This window comes from Carcharhinus amblyrhynchos, chromosome 2, assembly GCF_965287045.1.
Source record: "Carcharhinus amblyrhynchos chromosome 2, sCarAmb.v2.hapA, whole genome shotgun sequence".
In the NCBI taxonomy this organism is placed as follows: Eukaryota; Metazoa; Chordata; class Chondrichthyes; order Carcharhiniformes; family Carcharhinidae; genus Carcharhinus; species Carcharhinus amblyrhynchos.
The window spans coordinates 36,398,323-36,415,775 of NC_137325.1; the positions used below are offsets into that span (position 1 = coordinate 36,398,323).

Here is a 17,453-nt window from a genome sequence, read left to right on the forward strand (position 1 = left end):
AAAGGTAATATATTATTAAATATATACCCCAAGAGAAATATCTTAACTTTAAACTCAAGTGATGATAATGAAACTTTTATGTGTAGGCTGTTATATGGAATATCAACATTAAACAGATAACACCAAACAGTTTTTAACTATATCCCTGTACTTATTGAAGTTGTTTGCCACACAGTTGCATGGAATGACTAATCACTCAGCATGACTAGAAAGTATGACTAACGAATGACGTTGAACCACGAGAAGATCGGCATTGGGGAATGTGTACTCCCATCTCACTAAGTAACCATTCTTCTGTGTGTAATAACAATTTCCTCCATTTAAGATAAAAAGAGGGACAAAATGCAGATTATTCTGCTTTCAACTGAAAGTAATTCCCTGCAGTAATGTTCTCCATTTTTAGTCCAGGCTGATGCCAGTTTATATGGTCATCTGCAAGCCTCAAATATCTCAGCCAAGTGAATAATTTCAGTGCGCCTCAACAATGGTGAAATAGCCTGCTAAAACTCACCGAGTGAGATAAGCTCTGAAGACACTACCATGCATGAGTACTTCCGCAAGGTCAACAGGAACCCAATCAATTTTTACTCTCCCTAGCTTAAGGACACAGACAACAGAAATAAAAGTACACCTTTCCACTAAGAAAAGCTGATTTGAAAGACAAAGATTGCCTGCTGCAAGAGATTCACTTCCTGGTCTGTAAGCAACTCCAAATGATTGGCTTTGTCCACTGCCTGGGATCAGATTTAATTGTTTCCAACATGTGAAGAGACCATAACTCTTCCTGCACTTACTACAGGATAATAAAGCTTCTTCTGTCAGTTCAGTCTTCACTGCATCTCTTTTCAAGTAGGATTAAAGTTATAAAAAAAATTCTATTAACAGCGCTATGGGTTACACAAGATGAGAATCTGGGTTCAGAGGGCACACAAATGGTCAGACCATTTCCACTCAGCAGTGCACAAATTAACAACCACCAAAAAGCACACATTTCACAAATCCATCAAAATAGATCTTGTTTCAAAGGGGTTCCCAATCTTTGCCAAGATCATAAGACAACACGAAACTCAAGAATTAAAACCAAACTAGAGACAAGGTGCATTGAAAAAAAACTATTCCAAGCTTGCCATGAATTTTTAACCTGACAAACTCATCTTATTCTGTACAAATTGTGGGAAACAGTGCACCATGTATGAGGAAAGAGCCAAAGACATGAAATGGTAATCTAACGATTGTCCTTTCTCATAGCTGATGCCTGTGCTGCTGACATAATCCAAAAACACTGGAAACAGTAGCAGCACCTGCAATATTTTGTTTTTTATCTTCCATGCATGGTAAGGACAAATCCACATTGCTGCAGTTTTCAGGTGACAATTAAAGGCTCCAAATACAGAGCTTTCTCCATATCCTAAGGCTGTTAACATGTTACTCAGGAAGTAAAGGATGCTCTGGTTCCAGCACAACGCATTGACTTTATATAGTTTACAAAAACAAACATACCTTTTGCAAGCCAAAAACAATTGCTGTTTCTTAGCAATTGAACAATGGGGCACTGGTAAATAATCTCACATTAAATGAGGATTACAGTCTGAAGAAAATACAACATACCACATGAAATGCAGATCTTCAGTCAGCATCCATCAGAATCCACCCATCATCTCTGGGGTATCCATTACATCACAGATCTTCAGTTTGTCTTAAGTATGAATGGTAAATGTCTGGAAACCAGGGACAAAAAAAAAATTATCAGATGACAATGCAAAATTAATGACAATAAGTTACATTTCACTTAAGATTGTACCATCTGTGCATGGAGAAGATGCCAACATCAGAGTGGCCAATATAGTGTACAATAATTTACATTTGTATAGGATCTTTAACATAATAAATAAGCTTAATTCAAGTAATTTAGAAAAAAATTAGAGATGACGATTGAAGAGGCATGTATGGAGAAGGTTTCTGAAGGAAAGGAGAGAAGCAGCAAGACAGAAAGGGTGAATCCCTGATGACATGGATGCAGAGAGCTCTGAATTAGTTGGGAGTTTGTGGAGCTTGTAACGTTAACAAGGACAGTGTTGAAACATCAAGCTGCAAGTTAATAAAAGTATAGACAAGGGTTTCAGTAAACCTCGGGGTGTTGTAGAAATAAAAGTGGATGATCTTTCCATAGAAATAGACCTTTCCAGTGATAAAATGTGTGTGGTTGGCGATCCAAACCAAGTATGAGTACTAGTTTAATCCTGACTGCGTGTAAGCGGAAGAAACATAGAATCCCTACAGTGCAGAAAGAGGCCATTCAGACCGCCAAAACTGCATCAACACTCTGAAAGAGCACCCTTCCCAGGCTGTCTCTGTAATGGGCAGCCACTCACACCTCTAGAATTTAGTTTTTTCAACCATGTTTTTACAGAGGCTAAAACAAGAAGGAGGCAATCTCTGCATTACCATGCATAATTCAACAAAATGATAATGTAGGAAAATGGCCTAGAGTGCTTCATGAAAAAAATTACACCAGATCAAAGGAGCATATACTAGAAGAGGAGACTGAAAATTTGGTCAGAGGGATACACTTCAAGAGAGTTAGGCGTTAAAAAGGAGAGCAGAGAAACGGAGGTTTTGGAAGAAGCTAAGAGTGGCAGGAAAGAAAGGAGAAGAGTCCAAAATAGGAGCTGCAGGTGGTCACACAGAAATGGAGGTGACAAACAGTAGAGACTAAACTGAAGCAATAAAAGGAAAATCATTACTGCTTGGAATGAGAAAGGACATAACCAAGATAAAATGGAACCCAAGACTGACAGGATGACCTTTGGTGATCTCTCAGGAGGAGATGCTTGGAGGTACAGGCTAGGTAAGTTGCAACAAGAATGAAGGTCAGGGAACTAAAAGCATGGCTCCATGGTTGACGAGGGAGAAAGTGGTGGTGGGGGGCGGGGCATGTCTAGATTTAGATCTAGTCTAGATTTTCAACATTCAATGATTTTGCATTGACTCTTCTTGCATTGCATTCCTGGATCAAACACTTTGTGCACATTTCCCTATCTCTTAATATCATAAACAAAAATATTCCAATTATCTATTTTCAAGAGCTCAGCAAAGCTATTCAACACATTAATTATATCTGCTCTGTTGCTCGATCCCATCTTTTGAGTCATGGACATTTAACAATATTGAAGGCAGTCATCTGGTCCAAAGAATGGCCTTCGCGGGGAGCAATGAGTACTTTATTTCCCCAACTCCTCACACCCACCATCCTACAGTTTCACTGATATTGCCAATCAACGATTGCCTGGAGCAAATTTATGTTGTAGGCTTGCCCACTACAAATTGAATTTATCTGTGCCGATCCTTGCAGCCAACTTTAATCCCTAAATTGACCAAATCTTTGTACATCATCCTGACAAACCCAGAACCGAGCTGTTAATATTCCTTTACTTAGATGAGGCAATGTACTACAGGTAACTGGAAGCCAGTTCATGCTTAACTCAACAACTTAATAATAGGTTTCAATATATATTACAAAGAAAAATTTAGATATCTTTCAAACATAATAAATGAGGCCAAGACATATAGTAAACATATACTATCTTCATTGATGTTAGTGTATGTTTTGAATGACAAATAGATTGAGAAAAACTTTTGAAGAGGTTTGTGTAAAACTGCATTAGTTGTGCTTGCCAAAAAAAGGGAAATATGATACATTCCAGCATTTGCTACAGCATACAGTTTTAACTCCATCCCCATTACTGCACAGTGCTATGGAGCCAAGAATTGTGTATTAGGCATGAATATTCTGTGGATGGTCTTTGATGCAATTTAAGCTGGGAGAAGTCAAGAGTTGTATTCTTATAAAAGACATGGTATTAGAATTGTCATGTTTATGTTGTGGGTGGAGTATCATTTTCATCTGTAAATGCCTACTAGCCTCATGTAACCAATTTTAAATCTAAAAGTGATTAAGGCATTTACACTTTAACCATCCCTACATTTTTAAATACAGGAAATCATCTACTGACAAGATAAAGGGTGCAAAGACAGAACTCAACTGATTCTATGCTATGCATCAGATGTTTTTAATATAAAAGAGAGCTAGATTTGGAATCAACTTGTACTTAACTAGTTTTAAAATGGTTTCAAATCAAATCAAGGACTGTTTGCTGAGATGTCAAAAATAGATCCTAGATTTATCAAATATGCTGTTCAAAACCCCAGTCTTTTTACTATTACATTGATTACTTTTTAGAAATTACAGTGAATGTCTCACAGACTACATGTTTTGCACAGAATGAAAGATAATATTTATTCCTCAGATTTCAGTGAGCATGCAGCATGGACAGTCCTAAAGAATAACAAACACACCTGAATATAGTACAGGCCAATTCATGATGAAAAGCATTTGTCAAAAAACCATTAATATAATGCAAACATGAGTGGTTTTCTCTCAGGTCCATGTAAAACAAAATACAAACTGACTACGCTGCAGTTCCTTGCTCTGTTTATTTTCACATGGCAATAATTAGCTCAGCAACATTTATAAATCTTGAACAACCAAGAGTTTAACACAATCCACTGTGACATTTCAGAATTGGGAACACTGCCTAATAATCTCTCATTTTTGAACTTCTCAATTTTTTGCCTGAGCTTTATTATAGTAATTCTAGGATGTTTCTAATGTACTTTGGTGCTCATTATTTAAACCTACAATCCTGCCAACATTTGTGTGGCTGTTACCATTAGGTCAGAGTGCCTAATTGGGCAATGACACTATATTTAAATATTAGAACTCATTCCAAAAACACAATGACAAAAAAATTCTCTCCTCCTCTCCTTGCATTCCTGCAAAAGCATGCATTAGTGTCTACTGAAATAAATTTAACAATTTTTTTTCTACTTAAGGTGGGTGGACCAAACAATTCTAATTTAAAATACTACTGCTCCTTTCCAGAGTTTGACCTGTAAACCATCTAGATCTGACCTTAAGAGACCAGCCAAAGCTGAGAACTGAGCCTGCTCACCTAGGTCTGTAACTACAAGCAACAGGCCTGGTCATGCAACCCTAACATACACAGTAGGTGTTTGAGACACAATTTCCTCAAAAGGACACCTTAGAATATCGTTCAACTTTCTCAAGATAATCTCAAACAGCAAACTCTATCTGAATATACAAGTTGCAGCACTATTTTCTCCTGTTTCCTAAACTACAATATAATTTCTCCAAGCAAGCAGTCAAGTCACAAAGCTAATCTTAGAAGTAGCAGAAATATTCTCCAGTCCCTACATTAATCGAATACTTGAAGCTGGCTGACAGGCTTCTTCAGTTTCACAATTTAGGTTTTATAAAATCACATATTTGCAATAGCTAATTCTAATTTGTAATTTTGAACAACTGACGTTATACTCAAGGAACTGCAAATTAAAGATGTGTAAAAAAAAAATCCAATTATCAGATTGAATAAAATTGTTCCATTTTATTCATCTTTACCAGATTGTGACCAGACTTTGCCTATAAGTGGAGGTATGGAAATACTATGTGAAGTCTAGAAAAAATAATACACCACGTTTTTTTAAAATGGTACACTCTTTCAGGTGCATATAAAACTGATATTTATTATGTGATAACACTCCCCCATCTCGATTTACTTCTCTTTTTAGTCTCTGTACTGCCATTTCACTTTGTTGAAACACAATTCCCTCCCCCACAATGAGTCATAATGCATACTGCTATCTCTAAATGACATTAAGATGTGTAGGCTGAACGATACATTAGATTAAAAGATACTTTACAACATTGTATTTTCTTTTTACCATTTTTGCTTCCTTTTCCTAACTTTTTTACATCTCCCCTTCTCTCCCTCGTTTAAATCTGTCAGCACCTTAGTCTTTTCATTAGAGTCCAAGATGAGAAAGTGCACTATAAATAACTGCATGAAAACTGCAGTCTCACCAGTTCCTCAGATGCTTAACGTTTTAATCCACTCAAACGTTCAAATACCTCATTAAAAAGCAAACAGCATGCATGTGCTTATAACAAAACACAACTAAAAATGTTATGTTCAACAATATTTATCATATTTATGATATATTTTCTCTGATTTTCCTCCCTATTACATGCCATTCATTTGTGTTACTATATCAGAGTAGTATAGATCTTTCTTGGAATGCATAACTCACTTTCCTACACAATTTGGTATCATCTACAAATTTAGATATTATAGTTTTGAGTTGATTATAAGGTATGATAACTTACAAAACATGGATCACAGCTTTGTCTGCTTCCATCCCGGTTTCCTTTGGTATCGTGTTATATTAAACCATTTCAGTTTCATAATGAACAGCTTTGGTTTATTAAGTCCAACTTAAACGCCTCCCCCTAGATTTTAAATTAGAAATACTAGTTTTATACTGAAAAATCAAGAACAAATCAAAGATCATCCATACTGCTTGCCTCACTATCCAACTTGTAGAGCAGCATTTTCCAGGTCGTGCTCGCCCCAAAAGCAGAAAATCCTACCCTAGGTCAACAGACCTTTACACGATTCCTCTCTCTCTGCCCCTGCTCCCCTTACAATTCTTGTAGGCAGGATGGGAAAAATTCCCCTCTTATTTATGTTCTTGAATCTTTTACCTACCAGTGCCTATTACGAATTAAGTTTCTGCAATTAAAAGATTTCCATTTCTTGGCAATGAGACATCTTATCTAGCATTTTTAAAAGGAGTCTGGCCTTCACCTCACTACAGATTGACCTTCATTTGTGCATGTACTGCAGGGAAGGAGGATAATAATTAGGTCAATACCCAAGAGCTTAAATAAAAGTCTCTGGGATCTCAGAAACTGTAATCAAGTGGATGTAAAGTTCATGGGGCATACTTTCTTATCTGATTAAGAAGTGTTGCACATTTTAAACAATCTAACCAAAAATCTGCCACACCCATCACTGAAACAGTACTTTAATGTTCACAATTTGAAAACTTTAAAAGGGGCATGTGTGGACAAGAAAAATAGCTTTTAGTATAACAAGGGTAACCTCAAGATTCAAAAAGTGATATAAAAGGTCTGTGTTCTCTAGGATTGACAAGCATCATTTTCCACAGGAGACAAATGGAATGCGAGACGGTTCAAGGAATTTACCTCTGCAGTATTCCCCAGCCACCACCAATCCCTCCGCCCTCTCCAAAAATAAGGGCAGAATTTTTTTTTGGTTTCCGATTTGTGGAGTTGGAGATAACAGAATCAGGTTTGCTCTAAGAGATAGTTTACACTTGTGGCATAGAAAGTTCTAATCGCTGTAAGGAAAAAAAAACACACAAAAGGGAAACTAGAAACAAATTGAAGTAATTTACACTAAATGTCCACTCTGGCACTTTGATGGTTCTGTAATAATTTTTTATTGAGTATAATTTACTAAGTGCTATTCAATTATCTGTGGCATTGTTGATGGCCACATAATGAATAGGCTTTTTGAAAACACAGTAACAGAATGAGAGACAGAGACGCACACATCACAAGTGAGAAAGTAAGCTGACATTAGCTCAATGTTAATTGCCAGAATAGTACAATTGGCAAATTTGGAAATGTCTACAAACCCTTCTTGAAGTCTAGAACTACATAACACCATAAAATTGAATGGGAATTTTTTCTTGCGTGCAAATTTTCTGCCTCATTTCCCCATATTGTAACAGTGACTACACTTCAAAAACTCAAGGCTGACAGTGAAAAACTTTGGGATGTGCCAAAGACATGAAATACACAACTAACCGCAAGTTCTTTTCTTACTTTAGAAAGCATAGCTTTATAAAATGAGGGTATCTGCTGAAGACACCAGCATGAACTGCACACATTTTGTTCAAAATTAGGGACCATAAGTATAAAATAGTTTTTACTAAACATTAGGAGAAACTTATTTGTTTAGATATGAAAATGTGGAAAAGCTACCACATGAAATAGTTGAGGCAAATTGCAGAGATGCAATTAGGGAAAGGTAGACAAATGCAAGAAGAAAAATAGAAAAACTTGCATTTATGTAGAGCTTTTCATGACCACAAGTCATCTCAAAGTGCTTTATAGCCAATGCAATACTTTTTGTGTAGTCAATGCTATAAGGTAAGAATTGTGGCAGCTAATTTGCATTCAGCAAACTCTCACAAACTGCACTGTGATAATGACCAGATAATTTATTTTTTGTGACATTGCCAGGACACTGGGGATAATTTCCCTACTCTTGTAGGAATAGTGTTGTGGGATCTTTTACATCAAACAAGCTGATAAGGCCTCAGAATATGTTTCTTTTGAAAAATGGCACCTACAACAGTGAAATGTCCCCTCAATACTGCACGATAGTGTCAGACTTGATTGGAGAGAGGGACAGAAGATTATATTGAGGGGCAAAACAAAGTGGGAGGTTTTCTATCTGGAAACTAAACACCAACACAGATAACTTTGGGCAAATTAACTGAATTATTTACAAGTTGCAACACAGAAACAAAGATACAGCTTCTTTAGAAGAGCACCTTTTTCATCATGTATATATAAAAATCTTGAGATGTAAAACTCTTATCTAGTTTTGACAGTTCCAAGAGATCAGGCAACATTCCATGTGGACAAATTAGAGAAACCAAGCTGACATTACTCAATTTTAATTGCCAGAAAAGTACTATTGGCAAATTCTGGAAAATGCGGAGGTTAAAGTTGAAGTGGGTAGACAAAGTGATCAAAACCACATGTCAGATGGTGAAGGGCCAAATGATAGCCTCCCATCTGAGGTGGAATGATCATGACATTTAAGTTTGACAAAGCCAAAACAATGCACTTATTACAAAACTGGGATGAAAAATTGATCATGAATTATTTAAAAGGCAAACAAAATAAGTAAGTTGGGGTATATATTTAGATTACATTAATAAAAAATGACAAGTGAAATACTGGTGTTGCATTGACAACATAGAATGCAATTTCTACAACAAATGCATCTATTCTTCTATTCCTTTAAAGTATTTTGTAGGTTTCAATGAGATCACCTCAAGAATACAGGCCTCATTTGCCTAATCTTTCTTCATAAGAGTGTCCTGCCATCCCTGGAACCTTCGTTACACTCCCTCTGTGGCAATAATATCCTGAGCTACGGGGACCAAAACTGCACACAGTACTCTAGATGTGGTCTAACTAAGCTCCTATAGAATTGAAGCAAGGCCCACTACTCCTGTACTTAAATCCTTGTGATAAAGGCTAACATTCCATTAGCCTTCCTAATAACTTGCTGCACCTGCACGCTAGCCTTTAGTGACCAATGGACAAGGACGGCCAGGTTCCTTTGTACATCTACACTTTAATTTCTTACCATTTAGGAAACACTCTGCACATCTGTTCCTTCTCCTAAAATGGATCACCTCATTTCTCCATCTTATATATTCCCTCTGCCATGTTTTTGCACATTCACTCTGTCCAAACCCTCCTTTAGCTGCTTTACATCTTCCTCACAACACATTCCGGCCTAACTTTCATTTGATCACCATATCCAAATCATTTATACTGTGAACAGCTGAGGCCCCAAGTACTGTTCCTTGCCGTAGTATCAAACTAGCCTGCATACAAGAGAATGACCTGTTAATTCTTACTGTTTTCTGCTCGTTAGCTCCTCAGTCCATGACAATATATGTTGCCTCTATCCCTTGTGCTGTTATTTTGCTAATTAACCTCATGTGGGGGACTTTATCAAAAGCATTCTGAAAGTCCAAATCTGCTGTCCATCAACGCACTTCTATCAACTTTGTTAGTAACAGCTTCAAAAAACTCAAATAATTTCAAATATGATTTCCCATTTGAAAGTCCATGCTGACAATGCCCAACCAGATCACAATTGTCCAAGTAACTATTTATCACATCTTTTATAATAGATTACAGCATTTTCCCTACCACTGATGTAAGGCTACCAAGTCTGTAATCCTGCCTTTTCTCTCCCTCCATTCTTAAATAATGGGGTGATATTGGCTACCTTCCAACCTTCAGGAATCATGCCAGAATCTATAAAAATGTTGGAATGATTCCTGAAGGTTGGAAGGTAGCCAACTGCATCCGTTATCTCTCTAGCGATCTTTTCCAAAACTCTGGGATGCATAATATGAGGTCAACGTTTGATCCCATTAATTATCCAATACAGTCTTCCTACTTACACTAATTTAACGCCATATTTTCCCTTATATCTTTACATCCAGGAGATTTCATAGAATCCCTACAGTGCAGAGGAAGCTACTTAATCCAGCAGGTCTGCACCAACTCTCTGATGGAATATCTTATTCAAGCACTCTCCCCCAGTCCTGTCTCTCTGTAATTCCACATATTTGCCATGGCTAATCTACCCAACCTACACATTCCAGGACATCAAGGGGCAATTTAGTATGGTCGATCAGCTTAACTTACACATCTCTGAATTGTGGAAACTGCAGCATCTGGAGGAAACTCAGACACGGGGAGAATGTGAAAACTCCACATAGTCACCCAGGCAGTGACTGATGGGGTATGCAGGGTTCTGTGCTAGGACCCCAACTGTTCACATTATTTATTAATGATTTGCAAGAGGGAACAAGATGCATTATCTCCAAATTTGCAGATGATACAAAGTTGGATGGGAGGGTAAGCTGTGAGGAGGATGCAAAGATGCTTCACCATGATTTGGTCAGGCTGAATTTGTGTGTATATGCATGGCAATGCAATATAATGTGGATAAATGTGAGGTTATCCACTTTGGTAGCAGTAATAGGAAGACAGATCATTACTTGAATGGGTGCAAATTGAGAGGCAGATACTAAGTGAGATCTTGATGTTCCTGTGCATCTGTCGCTAAAAGTGTGCAGGTACAGCGGGCAGTGAAGGTGGAAAGTAGTTTGTTGGTCTTCATAGCAATAGGATTTGAGTATAGGAATGGGGTGTTATACTACAATTGTGTAGGACACTGATGGAGTATTGTTTGCAGTTTTGATGTCCTTATCTGAGAAAGGATGTCCTTGTTGTAGAAGGAGTACAGTGAAAGTTTATCAAGCTGATTCCTGAGATGGCAGGTCTGTCATACAAGGAGAGATTAAGTCGGTTAGGATTATACTCATTGGTGTTTAGAAGATGAGATGGGATCTCAGAGAATTTTATAAGTTTCTATCAGGGTTAGACAGGGCAGATTCAAAAAGAATGTTCCCAATGGTGGGGGAGTAGAGAGCTTGAGTGGGTCAGTTTGAGGATAAGGGGTTTAGGATTTTTAGGACTGAGGTAAGGAGAAATATCGTCACTCAGTGTGGCGATTGTGTGGAATTCACTACCCAGAACGTGGTTGAGACCAAAACATTTTCTCATTTACAGAAATTAGATATAGCTTGTGTGGTTAAAGGGATCAAGGGATATTGAGGGGGGCTGGTGGTTTGGATAATCAGCCATGATCATAATGAATGGTGGAGCAGGCTTGAAGCACCAAATGGCTTACTCCTGCTTCTAGTTTCTGTGCTCTTATGAACCCAGGTCCCTGGTGCCATTTTGCAGCAGTGCCAAATACTGTGCCACCATACCACCCTGAAAAGCACCATCAGGGTGGAGACTTGAAGCTTGAACCTTCTTATTAAACATCCGATGCTCTACTGACAAAGCTAACCAGACTCTGCATCTTCCTTAATGAAATCAGACACAAAGTAATCAATTAGCTTCGTCACCATTTCTCTGTTCCCCATTATGAATTTGTCTGATTTTGATTGGAACGTATTCACATTTGTCTTAGCCAAGCACTTCCTTTTTACATACCTATAGAAGATTTTACAGTCTTTTCTTTGCAGGATTGCTTTTATGTTCTATTCTCCCTTTATCAGTTTCTTGGCCTTCCTTAAAAAAACTCTCAATCCTCAGGTTTACTACTATTTCTGGCAAATTTTTAATCTTATACAATCCTAACTTCTTTCGTCAGCTACTGTTGACTGGCTTTTGCACCCTGAAGCAATGTATAGGTGCTGCATGCTATGTAATGGTTTTTTGAAAACTACCCATTGCCTATGCAATGTTATACCTTTTAATGTATTTTCCCAGTCCACCTCAGCCAATTTATCCCTCGTGCTTTCATAATTTCCTTTCTTCAACATAAATGTAAAATACTTCCATACTGTGGTCACTCATCCTTAAAGGTTCTTTCACTCCACCTCCATTGGCTTTCCCACCCACTGAAAGCAGGGGTGGAAAATCCTGGCTCTTATCTCAGCTTTCTCATCACCTTAGCTGTACCAATTTGTTGTCTCTAATTCCGGTGTGCTCTCTTTTTACTCAGCAATCTCATTATAGAACCTTACCAATACTTTATAGAAATCCACAGAACCCCTCTTATCTAACACAATAGTATCTCCTCAAAAAAAATTAAATGAGATTGGTGACATATGATTTACCATTCACAAATCCATGCTGGTCCTCTCAGATCAGTTCATATGTCCAAGTGTTCAGTCACACTGCCCCCAATAACAGACTAACTTCCACAAAACTGACATCTTTCTTACAGTACAGAATAATGTCATTTAGCCAACTGGGCCCATATCACTGATTTTTAACTATAATCTTTTAAGTTCTTCATCCTTTAAGTGCCTAACAACTCCCTTTTAAAACTTCTAACAGTGTCAGTGTCCATCATTTTCTCAGGTCCTGACAACTTAATGAATGAGACAACTCTCCCATCCCTTCTCTCACTCTATTGCAAATGATTTTAAACTTATGATCTCTGGTTATTCATTTACCAGGCAGAATATTTTCTCCTTTATTAAAACCTGTCATTATGAAACTTCTGTAATCTCCAAAACATAGACATAACTTTCAATTTCTTATTTTATCTCGAATACTTCCTTCAGTATTATAGTAACATTGGCTGTCTGCACTCAACCCTTATGTATTTAATACAGTAAATATGGAAATGTTTAAAACCAATTAAAATGAACAAATAAGATTCCTTAATATGTTTATGATAACGTGTTTCAATGGTTCAACACATTCTCAACTTCGCAAAGCCATTAACCACTTTTACTGATACATCAGATTCTGTATTTTAAAATATTGTAATTAAGAATTGCCCAAAACTGAGATTCAATGATGGATACAGAAACTGAACCAAGTTAGTTGACTTAACCAGCTAAACTAAACGTTGTGCTTCATGGAACTATTTGTTGAAATTCATTCCACTTTTTCTAAGACCTGTCTCTACTTTCTCAAGAAAGTAAGGAAATTTGGCATATCCACTACACACTCACCAATTTTTATAGGTGCACCATAAAAGGCATCCTTTCCAGACCTATCACAGCTTGGTACAGCTCCTTCTCTGATCACAATCCCAAGAAACTACAAAGCCCATTCCAACACACAAACTACCCTCCCACTTATTTACTCCATCTACACTTCCCGCTGCCTTGGAAAGGCAGCCAGCATAATCAAAGACCCCGTGCACTATGGACATACTCTCTTTCACCCTCTTCCATCGAGCAAAAGATACAGAAGTCTGAGATCATGCATGAACTGACACTAGAACAGCTTCTTTCCTGCTGCTGTCAGACTTTTGATTTGACCTACCTTACATTAAGCTGATCTTTCTGTACACCTTAGCTATGGCTAACACTACATTCTGCACCCTGTCCTTTCCTTCTCCCCTACATACTCTACGAATGGTGTGTTTTGCCGGTATAGTGCACAAGCAGCAATATTTTCCATTGTCTGCCAATATAGGTGACAATAATAAGTCAGATCTTCATAGCTGAAGTACAATTTGAGCTCAAATACAACTATATATTAAAAAAATCCAAACTGAAAACAGATCAGAGGGCTAGCAAAATCAGAACATCAGACAATTAACCAAAATATGCTGGGCATGAAATTAACAGATGGACTGAAAATTGAAATGACAAGTGCACATTGCAAGCAAAACAAAATGCCAAATATACACAAACGTTTTTTCTATGTACAAATTGCTTTCTTGTTGTCCTGCACAGCATGGCTACATAGTAGATAGGGATTTTTAAAAATCCCTATTCCTCCACCACCTTAATATTGCTTTATTAGAGTGCATAGATTTATAGTAAAACCTATATTGATGTCTAACTTTTCATCAAGAAAATTATATAATTTGTCAAAACTGAAATATGAATTGCTTTTAGAGATTCTGAAAATGCACATAAATGAACCATTGAGTAAATAAATTGAGTGTTCAAGAAAGAATGACAACTAATCACATCTGTAAATTGTGAAAATAGTCTAAGAGTTACAGAAAAGAAAAAAACAAGTACTTTAAGGTTCGTAACTGAAGAGAGAAATTGTGGATTCAAACTGCACTTGAGACTTGAGCAATCTAGGATAGCACTCCAGTGCAGAATTTAGTTTCTCAAACGAGAAGGTAAATTGAGTATTCCTTTGGCATCCTAGGTGGATACAAAATACCTCATAGCAATATTTTTTAAAAAAGGAGAGTTGTCCCACAGTCAATATTTTTCCTGTCAATATCAAAATAGATTATGTGGTCATTACCACATTGCATATGTAAAGTCTTGCTCTTTGCAAATTAGCTGATATGTTCCCTACAATACAACCACGACCGTAGTTCAATTGTACTTAATTGGTTGTAAAACACTGAGCCATCCTGAGCCTATTAAAAGGTGTTATATAAATGCCCGTTCTTCTAAGGTTATTTTCTGGGCCATGTAATTTGACTTACTTGCACAAACAACAGTACTTAAACAGTGTGATCAAATTTATATAGAGGAATATAAAGATTTGTTCATTTCAGATTTTTTTAATGCTTCATTGAAGCAAACTGACCTCAAAAAAATGAATGCATCTTCCTGTGGACTTTAGTACATCAGAGTCATTTAACTAGCAGTAATGATGCATTCTGAAATGGTGCCCACATGATACAAGTACAGAAACCTGTGCAACTGTACTTAAAATTTATCAACTTCCTTATCTGCATTAGCAAATATTTGAATCATATCAAAAATTGGGAAGAAAGCATCAATACATTAGCACCAACTGCTTGCAAAAATCAAGTACATTCTACAAACTAACCTTGTGGAATTGCAGTGCTATTTGAAAACAAATATTTCATTTGATCAGTAAACACTAGATCCTTGATGATATATTGCCACATTTTCTGCCAGTTACACAATAACACAAAATCTGTACTCCTATTTAAATAATGAAAGTGCTGAGAAAAATCAGCACATCACATTTTAAATGTTTTGACTCCATTAAATTAATTTAAGTGAGGATATCTGCCTTAATGAGGAGAGGGGACAAGCTGGGCACCTTTGTTTTGGCAAGCCACTTGGAGTCACTATTACTCCAGTTGCCTAGCTATTTTCATCACTAGTTAATGCGTTTAAGAAGCTGTAAATATGGCTCTTTAGATCATGGGAGCTTTACAATTGAACAGGAGGTTTTTGCTTGCTACTGGAGCATTATTTGTAGAAGAGGAAAACTGTCATGATGCATAGGCAGTACGTTAATATATTAAGAAGCAAGCTTAGGCAAACCAAAAAGACTGCAGCACGTTTCAGATTTCCTGCAGCTTGACCTATTTTTCAGATATTTAGTCCATCTGAAATAGACAGAGTACCAGACTAAAAGGAATTACAAACATTTTACAATGGCATACTGCACATGAAGGATATTTAACTCATTTTTAAAAAATCTTATTTCCAAAAGGTAGCCATTTCAATAACAGTGGTTTCACTTATTGTAATTGTTGACCTTGCTCAAAAAATATTATCTATACGGTTTTACATAGGCAGTAGATAAGATTAGAAAATAATGTACTTGAAATACGTCTCAGTGTAACATTACAAATGTCATCTAGTGTGAATATAATGAAATAGGCAATAGCTAATTAACTGTTGAATAACTTGAGCACGATAGAAACGTAAACATTTTTGCATATGGCAAAGCCGCAGCATAAATGAATGCAAACTCAAAAGAAAGTTAGATGCAACCAAAGAAATTAAAACGTCACTATCGTCGCGAACCTAAAAAGGTTTTATGCTCATTTTGACAGTCTTCCACATTGCAAGTCGCATTAACATTCCAATGTAGGACTATAACTCAATCCCTTGGAACCGTTATAAATTGTAAACCCCCACACAGGCACATATGCAGTGTGCATAAATACTAACAACCTAGATTTCTCTTACCAGTCGCGGCTCACTGCACTTGTCGGACATTTGAACACTTTGTTTCTTGAAAAAAAGCAGATCTTTTTGGGAACCTGCGAACACAAGGCAGATAAATGAGGAAAGGCAAACGAAATGCTACTACGACCTCCCGGTAAAGCTCCTGTGCTCCGGTTGTAATCTCCTCGGGGCTGGGCTGGCCTGGCCTGGCCTCTCCTCCCGGGGGTGGGTGGAGGGACGGGGGTGGTGGCGGATGGAGCGGGCCAAGCAAGCTCGGGTGAGCGGGCAATCCAAAGCCATGGTTACCGGCAACTGACAGCGGCACCCGCTCTTGCGTGTGTCTGAGACAGGGGCCAGTGCCGGTCTGACTGACTGACTGTCTGTCTCTCTGTCCGTCACTCAGCTCTTCCTTCTATTAAAAGGGGGCACCTGACGGGGATTGGGGGGGGGGGGGGGGAAGAGAGTCAACCCAAATAAAACCCGTTAAACAAACACACTGGGTGCGCAGTGGTTTAAGATGCGGGATTTATTTACATCACTGAGCCAACGACCTGCTTTTTATCTTGTGGAGGGCGGGAGTAAAAAAAAAAGTGACAGGTTGATAAGAATGGGACGGGGTGGGGGAGGAATTAGAAAGTTAGAAACCTGGTATTTCTTCCCCTCGTCCCTTGGCCGCTGCTTCCTGCTTCCCTGAGGGCCACCATCTTCCTGTGTGCGCCGGTCAATCCCGTCCGGGCGGAATCGGGGGAGTGGGAAGATGGCGGCCCGGGCCGGAGCAGAGCGGACCGCCAAGGGCCACTGGGAGGAGAGGAGCCTCCGGCTCCAGGGCTCAACCCAACCCAAAACCAGGATAAAACCTGACCCAATGTACAACATAACCTGACCCAAAAAAAACCCCAAAAACAAATGGAATAGAATTCAAGGAGTCACAGCTATAGAACAAGAGAAGAATCTACAATGACATCATGCAAAAAATAGTGATAAAATAAACATGGAACCTGACAGGAGAAGCCACAAACACCTCAGTGCAGAATAGAACATGACCAGGTACTGAAAAATATCATAACGGAAGAAATCTAAACAACGTAAATCAAACCCTTTTTTTTCATTCGGATAGGATAGAATGTACAGTGGAAGGTAAATAGGAGCAGGAGTAAACCATCGCCAAAAATCTCCGTCCTCATCCGCGGCCAGGATTCTGTGGTGTTGTTGAAAATGAGTGGAGTTTTGGCTGGAACGCCAAATTCTCCATTCTCACTTGCAACAGGGTGGCTACAGACGATATGGAAGAATCCTACCCC

The 17,453-nt window shown here is 38.0% G+C and overlaps 1 protein-coding gene across 5 annotated transcripts in view; it reads right to left on the minus strand.

The window, feature by feature from the left end:
* The window catches only part of atxn1a (ataxin 1a), a 338,523-nt gene that overhangs the window by 160,019 nt on the left and 161,051 nt on the right, over positions 1-17,453 (minus strand). For 4 of the 5 annotated variants that reach the window (XM_080204441.1, XM_080204413.1, XM_080204420.1 and 1 more), the window contains 2 exons: positions 16,174-16,247; positions 1,609-1,718 (listed from right to left, as the gene is read on the minus strand). The gene's annotated coding sequence lies outside the window, so the exon portion shown is untranslated. Of the gene's footprint in view, positions 1-1,608; positions 1,719-16,173; positions 16,248-16,797; positions 16,868-17,453 lie in introns of those variants that run through there. The other variant, XM_080204433.1, reaches the window with a different exon arrangement.